Genomic DNA, 12,464 nt, shown 5'->3' with positions numbered 1-12,464 from the left:
ACGTTGGGTCTGTAAAGGGACATGATTTAAAGGGATTAAGTAAAAATTACACCAGTCATAAACTATTGACCTAATATCAAGGACCGCTGTGGAACAAAAATTGTGACGCAAATTGTGATGTACAACTTTCTACAAATTTGTATCTGCCTCAACAACAAGGGGTGACATTCTTGTACATTACAAAGAAATAGCAGTTCAATTCTAGTAGAATAGCAGTGGTAGTCTCTACAAGGAGGTTAAAACAAAGAAACAGCCTCAATACAATGCTCTTACTACAATATAATCAGTGGTGGCCCTCTCTATTCTACCACAGTGAAATGAAGAAGACACCAGGGCAGTTTACATACACCTTAGCCAAATACATTTAAACTCAGTTTTTCACAATTCCTGACATTTATCCTAGTAAAAATGTCCTGTTTTAGGTCAGTTAGGATCACCACTTTATTTTAAGAATGGGAAATGTCAGAATAATAGTAGAGAGAATGATTGATTTCAGCTTTTATTTCTTTCATTACATTACCAGTGGGTCAGAAGTTTACATACACTCAATTAGTATTTGGTAGTATTGCCTTTAAATTGTTTAACTTGGGTCAAACGTTTCGGGTAGCCTTCCATAAGCCTTCTATAATTTTGGCCCATTCCGCCTGACAGAGCTGGTGTAACTGAGTCAGGTTTGTAGGCCTCCTTGCTCGCACACGCTGTTTCAGTTTTGCCCACACATTTTCTATGGGATTGAGGTCAGGGCTTTGTGATGGCCTCTCCAATACTTTGAATTTGTTGTCTTTAAGCCATTTTGCCACAAATTTGGAAGTATGCTTGGGGTCATTGTTCATTTGGAAGACCCATTTGAGACCAAACTTCAGCTTCCTGATGCCTTGAGATGTTGCTTCAATATTCAATATATACACATAATTTTCTTTCCTCATCTATTTTGTGAAGTGTACCAGTCCCTCCTGCAGCAAAGCAACCCCACAACATGATGCTGCCACCCCCGTGCTTCACGGTTGGGATGGTGTTCTTCGGCTTGCAAGCCTCTCCCTTTTTCCTCCAAACATAACGATGGTCATTATGGCCAAACAGTTCTATTTTTGATTCGTCAGACCAGAGGACATTTCTCAAAAAAGTACGATCTTTGTCCCTATGTGCAGTTGCAAACCATAGTCTGGCTTTTTTTATGGCAGTTTTGGAGCAGTGGCTTCCTCCTTGCTGAGTGGCCTTTCAGGTTATGTCGATATAGGACTCGTTTTACAGTGGATATAGATACTTTTGTACCTGTTTGTTCCATCATCTTCACAAGGTCCTTTGCTGTTGTTCTGGGATTGATTTGCACTTTTTGCACCAAAGTACGTTCATCTCTAGGAGACTGAACGTGTCTCCTTCTTTAGTGGTATGATGGCTGCGTGGTCCCATGGTGTTTATGCTATTGTTTGTACAGATGAATGTGGTACCTTTAGGCATTTTGAAGTTGCTCCCAGGGATGAACCAGACTTGTGGAGGTCTACAATATTTTTCTGAGGTCTTGGCTTTTGGAGTTCTTTTGATTTTCCCATGACGTCAAGCAAAGAGGCACTGAGTTTGAAGGTAGACCTTGAAATACATTCACAGGTACTCCTCCTATTGACTCAAATGATGTCAATTAGCCAATCAGAAGCTTCTAAAGCCATGACATAATTTTCTGGAATTTTCCAAGCTGTTTAAAGGCACAGTCAATTTAGTGTATATAAACTTCTGACCCACTGGAATTGTGATACAGTGAATTATAAGTGAAGTAATCTGTCTGTAAACAATTGTTGGAAAAATGACTTGTGTCATGCACAAAGTAGATGTCCTAACCGACTTGCCAAAACTATAGTTTGTTAACAAGAAACTTGTGGAGTGGTTGAAGAACGAGTTTTAATGACTCCAACCTAAGTGTATGTAAACTTCCGACTTCAACTGTATGTGGCTGGGCCGTGTAGATTATGTCCAGTGTCAGATGCTCAGGTGACACACAGTACAGAGAGCCAGTCCTAGGGAGAGCAATTAACACAAAAAAACTTGCCATGTCATTTGCTGCCCTTTATTAACGCTCTGACCAGTTCAGTAGCCATTACTCCCCCATGTTAAAAGGGATTGCCGTGCCAGCGGAGTGGAGATGAGAGGGGCGCGGCTCTGCCCATAACTGGAGGTGCGACCTCAATGCTCTGACACCATTCTGAGGGAGGTCAAAGGTCAGGGGTGGTCAGAGCTCTACCCTATTAGGATCCGGATGAGTCATCCATGAGAATGTGGCTAAGCAGAAGATTGAATTTCATATCACTGTACAATACAGTCCAGATCACATTTACTTTGTGGATTTTATATCTTGTTTGAATTTTTTGAATGGCTTTAATAGTGGTTCTCGAATTGCTCTACATCAGAGCAAATTTCTGCCCCCTCAAATTTCTGCCCTGCTAAAGCTGCCCCTATCAATGGTAAGTGCTATTACTGTGAAGTGAAAATGTTTAGGAGCATCAGCTGCGAAGTGGCAGGCCACACAAGCTCGCAGAACGGGACCAGCGAGTGCTGAATTGCGTAGCGTGTAAAAATCGTCTGTCCTTGGTTGCAACATTCACTACCAGGTTCTGCACAAGAACTGTTCGTTGGGAGCTTCATGAAATGGGTTTCCAGGGCAGAGCAGTCGCACAAAAGCCGAAGATCAACATGCGCAATGCCAAGCGTTGGCTGGGTTCGGTGGATGCCAGGAGAACGCTACCTGCCCCAATGTATAGTGCCAACTGTAAAGTTTGGTGGATGAGGAATAATGGTCTGGGGCTGTTATTCATTCCCCTTAGTTCCAGTGAAGGGAAATGTTAACGCTACAGCATACAATGACATTCTAGGCAATTATGTGCTTCCAACTCTGTGGCAACAGTTTGGGGAAGCCCCTTTCCTGTTTCAGCATGGCAATGTTGGCATGTGCCCGACCTCACTAATGCTCTTGTGGCTGAATGGAAGTAAGTCCCCGCTCCCAATGTTCCAACATCTAGTGGAAAGCATTCCCAGAAGACTGGAGGCTGTTTTAGCAGCAAAGGGGACAACTCCATATTAATGCCCATGATTTTGGAATGAGAAGTTCAATGAGCAAGTGTCCGCATACTTTTGGTCATGTAGTGTATTATTGGCTGGGGAGGGTTGAGGGGGGGCATCTAGTCTTGGCATCAGGCATATGCTGCTCTTCCAGGAAGTGTCCGAAATGACACCCTATTCCCTACAGTATATAGTGTAGGCCATGGTCAAAAGTAGTGCACAATATAGGGAATAGGATGCCATTTCAGACACAACCCTAGTCTCTGCCCCCTGTGGTAAGATGCATTGTGGGTACAGACAGACAGACAGGAGAGAGGGCCTATTTGTGCTCCTCTTCCCCTGCTCTCCTCCTGGGAGACCCTGCTGCTAATGTTCCCCTCTTTTTACAACTGCACTTCCTGGAACAGCTTCTAAAAGTCATAAGATGCTACATTAAGGGAGCACTCACAAGTATTTTCCTACCACTATAAGGGCCCCTGATAAATAACTTATGGGGAGGGCTGCAATGCAACTTATTCATTTTTAACAGTCCCGGGAGCCCCCATCTGTCCTGCACTTCAAACAGCGTATAGAGAGAGAGAGAGAGAGAGAGAGAGAGAGAGAGAGAGAGAGAGAGAGAGAGAGAGAGAGAGAGAGAGAGAGAGAGATACGGAGCGGCCCCTGTGGACTCCATGTAGAGGTAGGAGGGAGGTAAAATATGACAGAGCTGTCTGCCTGGGAACTTTGAGCTACAGCAGAATGTGCCGAACACGTCTCTCCCATCCTTCTATCCACCCTCCTTTCTTCTATCCTCCAAGGAGAAAAAGAAAGGAAGCGTTTGAAGCGGATGAGAGGAGTGGAAGGTGTAGTGGGATGATGAATGGGTAGAAAAAGGAGGAGGAGGAACATTGGTGGTTCAGGCATCTTGGTCTGGCTCTGAGCTGCCAGTTTCTGTCAAATTAAATTGCGTCCAACAACTCATTTTTTCTCACTCGCAATTACAAATTAGTCCATTAGGCTGTCGGCGGCCTTCCTTTTTCTTCTCTGAGCTGGTGGGGAGTGTGCGCGCACGCGTGTGTGTGTGGGAGTTGGTTGCTGTGCAGCAGGCCCATACGGGTGGGGAGAGGGAGGAGAGCAGATGGGAGGGGACCTTCCTAGATGGGAGATGGCAGTTTCAAGTCATATAACAAGACAAACAAGTAAACCAACAGTTGTAGTTTGACGTGATGTCGACAGTAATTGTCTTTGATGGCGCAGGGGGGCGGAGCGGAAGGAAGGGGTGAGGTGGGGGGAGTGGTAGTTATGGAATACAAATTGGGCTGCATGTTATCTAAAGGATAGGAACTCACAGGCACCCACTTTCATGACCGTTAGGGTTGCGTTTTAGTCAACTGCCCTATCAGCTCACATAGATTTTAAATTAGCAGTGAGAGCATGGCTAACAACATGCGTCCATACCGAAAGGAACACAATGTATTGAGTCCACAGTGTATGGCAGGCGTGGCATTTTATGGAGAGATGCAGAGGACACCATTGAGGGATAGTTTTACTCGCCTATAAAATGGTCAGATGAATATGGAAATCCTACGCATTTAAAATCTAGATCCATCATGTCTCAATATCTCAACCAATTGGAGTACTAAATAAAAACAAATGACATTTCAGCTTCAGATAAGATTTGTATTTTTAGGCCAGTATGGAATGAAATCGGGTGATGGAACACACTCCATTACAGTGACCTATTTCGGACATCTGATGCCAAAAGTAATACTGTATGGTCAACGTATGGAAGTAAATACATTTATATCCTGTCTTGACCTGTCATTATTTCTCTCCAACCTCTGCATTAGACATATGCTTCATATCTTATTATAACCACCACAGACAAGGCCAAGGCCATTCTACACCTCCTCTCCCTGTTGATAGCCTAGTGGTTAAAAGTGTTGGGCTAGTAATTGAAATGTCGCTGGTTCGAATACCCGGCAAGGTGGAAAAATCTGCCGTTCTGCCCTTGAGCAAGGCAGTTAACCCCCAACAACTGTTCCCCGGGTGCCGATGACGTCGATTAAGACAGCCTCCTGCACCTCTGTGATTCAGAGAGGTTGGGTTAAATGCGGAAAACACATTTCCGTTGAATGCATTTAGTTGCGTAACTGATTAGGTATCCCTTTTCCCTTCCTGTTGATAACAATAGGAACTCTCCTAGTATTCCCCATTAATACAGATTGCTGTTCCATCATACAATCTGGCCATTAACTATATGTTCTATTCACACAGCCAGGGACCCAACAGTTCCTCCATCTTGTTCTCCATTAAAGCCCCGTGCTATAGCCAGTCACTGCTCCTCCATGCCCAGCTCAACTCTGTGGCCAGTCACTGCTCCTCCATGCCCAGTTCAACACTGTGGCCAGTCACTGCTCCTCCATGCCCAGCTCAACTCTGTGGCCAGTCACTGCTCCTCCATGCCCAGTTTAACTCTGTGGCCAGTCACTGCTCCTCCATGCCCAGCTCAACTCTGTAGCCAGTCACTGCTCCTCCATTCCCAGCTCAACTCTGTGGCCAGTCACTGCTCCTCCATGCCCAGCTCAACTCTGTGGCCAGTCACTGCTCCTCCATTCCCAGCTCAACTCTGTGGCCAGTCACTGCTCCTCCATGCCCAGTTCAACTCTGTGGCCAGTCACTGCTCCTCCATGCCCAGCTCAACTCTGTGGCCAGTCACTGCTCCTCCATTTTGAATCTCAGTGGCAAGTCAGTCATTGCTCCTCCATTCCCAGCTTAACTCTGTGGCCAGTCACTGCTCCTCCATGCCCAGCTCAACTCTGTGGCCAGTCACTGCTCCTCCATGCCCAGCTCAACTCTGTGGCCAGTCACTGCTCCTCCATTCCCAGCTCAACTCTGTGGCCAGTCACTGCTCCTCCATGCCCAGCTCAACTCTGTGGCCAGTCACTGCTCCTCCATGCCCAGCTCAATTCTGTGGCCAGTCACTGCTCCTCCATGCCCAGCTCAACTCTGTGGCCAGTCACTGCTCCTCCATTTTGTATCTCAGTGGCAAGTCAGTCACTGCTCCTCCATGCCCAGCTCAACTCTGTGGCCAGTCACTGCTCCTCCATGCCCAGCTCAACTCTGTGGCCAGTCACTGCTCCTCCATTCCCAGCTCAACTCTGTGGCCAGTCACTGCTCCTCCATTCCCAGCTCAACTCTGTGGCCAGTCACTGCTCCTCCATTTTGAATCTCAGTGGCAAGTCAGTCACTGCTCCTCCATTCCCAGCTCAACTCTGTGGCCAGTCACTGCTCCTCCATGCCCAGTTCAACTCTGTGGCCAGTCACTGCTCCTCCATTCCCAGCTCAACTATGTGGCCAGTCACTGCTCCTCCATGCCCAGCTCAACTCTGTGGCCAGTCACTGCTCCTCCATGCCCAGCTCAACTCTGTGGCCAGTCACTGCTCCTCCATTTTGTATCTCAGTGGCAAGTCAGTCACTGCTCCTCCATGCCCAGCTCAACTCTGTGGCCAGTCACTGCTCCTCCATGCCCAGCTCAACTCTGTAGCCAGTCACTGCTCCTCCATTCCCAGCTCAACTCTGTGGACAGTCACTGCTCCTCCATCTTGGATCTCTGTGGCCTTGGCTCTCTGTGGCCGGTCACCGCTCCTCCCTCTATGCCCCGACAAGACCAGACTACTATTTCTGTCCCAGACCCTGACAGTCGTGTGTATACACAGCATCACATATCTGATTAATAATCAGCTGTGCTCATTCTGCGTCAGGAAGACCGAAAAGCCTAATGAAATCACATAGGAATTAAAGTTGTTAAGGGGCTATACACTGGTTCTCTGCTCATAGTAATGAGCATGGAAAGGAAAGTGGGAAGGAAGGAATCCCCCAAACTCCCGCCCCCCTCCCCTTTGCTCCACCCTCCATCTTTGTAAAGCTACTCCTGCGGCTTTCATCCAGACGTTTCAAAAAAGTGAGGGGGTTGGGGGAGCTGGGGTGAACTTAACAAGCAGGGATCTTACAGATTTAAAGGTACTGCTAAAAATGTATGGAGGCATGTTTGGAGGGAGGCCACGTAGAACAGCTTGGCTAGCTGAGCAACTTCACAGTGGGATGCCTAATAAGCCCCACGCAATTTTTCACCCCGTATTTTATCAATAAAAAAGCAGTTAAAACCCCAACCACAGCCGCTGCACTGCCTGCCATCTGGAGCACTCTTTCATTTTATAATCCAACTGCCATTAAAATGCTTCTTGGCAGTTTACAGCTAGTTTTCTCTGTACAGATGTGAAACGAATCTTCAGACACTCCTCTGATCAAAGTGCTCTCTCGTTGACAGCAGACAGAAAACTTACCACCCTCAGGCTACCAGAGTCCTATCTGGGGTTACTGCCTCAATGATTTATTTATTTTCACAGTTATTTATTTATCAGCATGCACACTCCCACCAGAGGCCGGGTAAACTCTGAAGCCTGCACTTCCCTCCCCCTCCCTTCACCCTCCCCTCTCCACAGTAATAGTGTTCTTTTCCGTGGGTGGGTGAGTCTCTTGTCTTAAAAGCTTTGTGATCTGTGGCTGCTCTCTCTCTAAGACCATGGCTCTGGTCCCACACCCATTTCCAGCTCAACAGTAGTCATTTATGTGTCATTCTCTGGCTTGAGCGAATAGCCTCAGAACAACCATATTTTCTCCCTCCATGCACAATGAGTATTCATAACACTGTTGTTCCAAAACGTCTAAAATGCTACCGCTGAGTTTTCATTTGTATGCTACCCTGAGTCTGACTGTCTGCATGGCTTTTTTATTTTCTTCATCTTATCTATGAGCGGTGCTCTCTGAAGCAAAATGGAGTTATCAAATAATGACGCCCCTGCTCACCTGTCTGGCGGATTTCATCCAGCCTTCGATTTCAATTATTGATCAAATTTCTGCTTCAGATCTCCAATGGAGCAGAGAGGCAAAACAATCCTGTAAGGTTGGTTGAATATGAATGGAGCATAAGAGCTTTCCTATACAAATCAACCAGAGAATGACACAACAACAGGCTTCTCAACAGGGTGATGTGATGTCTGCTTCCATTAACATCTAATTCCAACATCTCTGATATGTCTTTTGGCAGCTTTTAAAAAAATCAACATACAGCTACCATATTCTTGTTTATATAAATCATATTTTGTCATTTGATCTCCAACCCCTTAGTCTTATTTGGGAAAGCTGATTCACTAACATACAGTCATAAAATCAGGGGTTGGAACCGGTTCAGGGAACAGAACCGAAAACCAGAAAATAAACAAGAACCAAGAATAAACGAGAAACCAAGATAAAAAGTGATCTCTAGTGTTCCGGAACAGAACCGTTATTTAAAAAATTTGAGAACCAGTTGTTAATACCAATCTTTTTGTTCCAAAAATATTCTTAACGTCGAGTATATCATTCCGTAATTCAGAGAAGTTATGATGCTAGTAATAGCCTAAACACATTCCAATTCACAGCATAAAATGATGGTGAGTGCATCAAGCCATCGCGCCTGCATTTATCTGACCAATTAAACATGTAAACAACTATCTTACCTGTTCCATAGCAGGCTGCTCTATCTGTGCTAATTATTTGGGTAAATGTAAAAACTATGTTGATTGTACAGGTATAAAAAAATGCACGAAAAGGAACTATATGAAAAGTTAGTTTTTTGGGGGTTCGAACTGGTTCAGAACTTTATTATACTGGTCGGGAACACTGGAACGGAACGAAAAAAGTAGAGGTTCTGTTCGGAACGGAATGATTGGAAAATCAGTTCGGTTCCAACCCCTGTATAACATGATTCACTGTCTGATATGAGCTTTACATGAACTGTAACATAATAACATGTTAACTGCTGATCCCGCTGAGAGAGGGGTTATGGGAACTGGTCAAGTCAACACAGTGGTGCATTTCTTCTGGATCACACCACGCTGAGACATTCACCATGCGCACACGCATGACTTGTATGCAGCCTAGCAACCCTGTGTGTGTGTTTGTGTGTGTGTGTGTGTGTGTGTGCAAGCTGGTGATGTGGCAGGAGCGCATGGTGTTAATATCATGACCGTGTGTTGATTGAGTGACGCACGTCACCCCTTGTTTGGCTCCCGTCCCGCCGCCCGTCAGAGCATGGGGCATATTCAGGCTGGCAGAGCCATGTGTTAGATCTTCTCGGCGCCTCCCTCGCTGTCTCGGCCAGCCGGGCCGCCACTCAACCATCCCCCTCCGGCAACACCACGGGTCCCCGGGCCGGAGCAGGTTTAGTGCTAATGAAGTCAAATTAATTTTAATGGAGGGCTGTGTCTGTGGTGCCAGCAGGGTAGCTGTTTTAATGCCAGCTAGGCCAGTCATCTGCTGTATAAGGGTTACCTAGCCTAGCGCTCTGTTGTTTGTCAGAACCAGAGACGGACATGCAAATCAGGTTAGACTACACCAATGAATCCATTGTGGGTCACTACTTACTGGAAGAGTGATTAAAGTACAGTAGCATAGAGGGATGGACGGGGGAGAGAAACGTTCTCGCCTAAAAGTTAGCGGAGAGGCCAGGTGAACCACATCATTAAAGGAGGCCCCTTGAAAAAGGGAAAGAGCTGGCAAATGAACATGAGTGGCAGGCATCGTTAGTAACCGCTTCCCTCTGCGCCTCTAAATCCCCTATAAAGTTTTATGTAGGCCGCTTTGATACAATAATGATTTCTTCATGTAATCTTTTTAAGCCCTGCACCTTTTCCCCTGTCTACTGCAGATCAAAGGCAGCTGGTTTTGCGCAAAAGGTACTCAGTTGCTGGGTTTCTGCCTTAATAGAAGGCAGCTGGCCCTGTGTGTTTTGGTCCTGATCTTGGCGCTGCTCTCCAGGGTCTCTTCTCTACTCCCTCTCTGCCCGCCAGCTCCCCAGATCGCACACACACCCATGGAAAGTTCCCATCCAAAGCCAAAGTGACTTTGGGGGAGAGCAGGCTTGAGGTTTTGGCGTTCACCACCCTCCACAGGCATCTGGGTGTTTAGATTCAGTCAGAGACGTTCAAGTGGTTGGTGGAGCGAGAGAGAGACAGAAAGAGACAGAAAGAGAGTGATAGAGACCACCACTGGACAACCTGCTCTCCTCTCCTCCTGGTTGATTGTCATCATCCTCATTTGGGGAGTTTGGTGAGTCAGATCCTCCTCACAGGGTCACAGAGTCCAACAGAAGTTAGGGAAACCAAGTGTTGTTAGAGAAACCAATGGGTAAACAGAGACAAAATATAGAGCAAAAAAAATATTTTCCCTATCAAACATAAGCAAACAACATGAGGCTCAATGTGCTGCTTGGCTGACTGGCTTCTTTGTCTGTTAAGGGATTTCATGCTCTTCCAACACTCCTTTGTGAGCACCACGGGTCGGGTTGGTCTGGTTTCCAGTCATTGATGTGTTCCAGGACAAAAAGGACAATTTCTTCAGGGAAACATTATCCACGATGGCACAGATTACTAATAACAATGGAGAATTCTATATTTGTGTGTAATATAGAATATTGTGTATGTGAATAAAATGGTGCCGACAGATAGGGCTGCCTCGCTTCTAGTCCTTAGGAAACTTTGCAGTATTTCGTTTTTTTAATGTATTATTACTTACATTGTTAGCCCAGAAAATCTTAAGGGTTATTGCATACATCTGGATACTTATTCCATTCCTAACTTAGATTTGTGTGTATTAGGCATTTGTTGTGGAATTGTTAGATATTACTTGTTAGATATTACTGCACTGTCGGAACTAGAAGCACAAGCATTTCGCTACACTCTCAATAACATCTGCTAACCATGTGTATGTGACCAATAAAATTCGATTTAATTTGATTTGTATGCCATTTGCAGGAAAGGAAAAATAAGTCCTCTTGCATTAGGGAAGTTTCTCTGGACAAGCCAACGTCTGGGACATAGCTCAGAGTTCTGAGCGCCTTACAACACAAGGTCTGCCTTCTATGTTCTAGCCAAAAGAAATGTGAAAGTAATTAGTGTCCACTGCTGTTTATTGAATAAAAAGGCACTTAGGATGGAATTCCGACACAAGTTAAGCATGCGTAAATGGAACGTAATTCCCTTTATATACAAAGAAATGAGTGGCGGAGGTGTGTCTACAGATATGCCGTATTCTGACCTTGACTTAATTCCCTCAGAAGTCCAACACCTTTACGCGCGATGAAAGAATGAACAACGTCGAGCAACCTGTCAGTTCCAAGTGGAACAACATCGACTTTCTTTTAACTTCTTATGGCTGCAGGGGCAGTATTGAGTAGCTTGGATGAAAGGTGCCCAGAGTAAACTGCCTGCTCCTCAGTATTATTATTAGTATTATTATTATTAGTATTGGATAGAAAACACTCTGAAGTTTCTAAAACTGTTTGAACGATGTCTGTGAGTATAACAGAACTCATATGGCAGGCAAAAACCTGAGAAGAAATCCAAACAGGAAGTGGGAAATCTGAAGTTGGTCGATTTTCAACCCAGCCCCTATTGAATACACAGTGGGGTATTGGTTATGTTGCACTTCCCAAGGCTTCCACTAGATGTCAACCGTCTTTAGAAACTTGTTTGAGGATTCTACTGTGAAGTGGGACCGAATGAGAGAGAAATGAGTCAGAGCTCTGCCAGCAGTCACGCACTGGTCACACGCATTTCACATGAAAGGTAGCTGCTTTCCTTTGCTTTTCTGAAGACAAAGGAATTCTCCGGTTGGAATATTATTGAAGTTTTGTGTTAAAAACATCCTAAAGATTGATTCCATGCGTCATTTGACATGTTTCTACAGACAGTAACTTTTTGACATTTTGTCTGCGCTTCATGACTTTGGATTTGTTTACCAAACGTGCTAACAAAAGTAGCTCTTTGGACAAAAATGATGGACATTATCGAACAAATCAAACATCTAATGTGGAACTGTGATTCCTGGGTGTGCATTCTGATGAAGATCATCAAAGGTAAGTGTCGTGTCTACTATCATTAAACTGAAGACTTATAGTTTTTATCAAAGATTCTCTGTAATTAGTATTACGCGATTAAACTGATTAATCATGTAACTGTAATTAACTAGGAAGTCGGGGCACCAAGGAAAATATTCAGATTACAAAGTTATAATTTCCTAATAACTTTTCAGATATTTTATATCTGATCAATTAGTCTTCGAATGAATGAATTATTTACTTTACCTCACGTTAGTCTCATTCCAAACATCGTACATTTTTGGTTATCTGCACGACCCCACTCTTCACTATGAGTCATCTATACATCAATTGTCTTAAATAATTGATTTATTAACTAACTAAACAATCACAGAAGTGCACACACAAACAAACAAAGTAAATATGGTTACAAGGGAATGGTCCCTAGTGGGCTAAACTGGCATCGCGGCTTGGTGAACAAAAGGTGGAGTGGGGGTCAGCTGAGAAGTCACTACAG

At 44.9% G+C, this 12,464-nt stretch overlaps 1 protein-coding gene across 15 annotated transcripts in view; it reads right to left on the bottom strand.

Annotated features, from left to right (window-relative positions):
• The window catches only part of fbrsl1 (fibrosin-like 1), a 447,606-nt gene that overhangs the window by 116,133 nt on the left and 319,009 nt on the right, over positions 1–12,464 (bottom strand). The window lies entirely within an intron of this gene.

The sequence above is a fragment of the Oncorhynchus mykiss genome, chromosome 11 (genome assembly GCF_057628025.1).
Source record: "Oncorhynchus mykiss isolate SJ-2025 chromosome 11, ASM5762802v1, whole genome shotgun sequence".
Lineage (NCBI taxonomy): Eukaryota > Metazoa > Chordata > Actinopteri > Salmoniformes > Salmonidae > Oncorhynchus > Oncorhynchus mykiss.
Note: the sequence above shows the minus strand (reverse complement) of the source record. Positions and strands in the feature narration are given on the sequence as shown.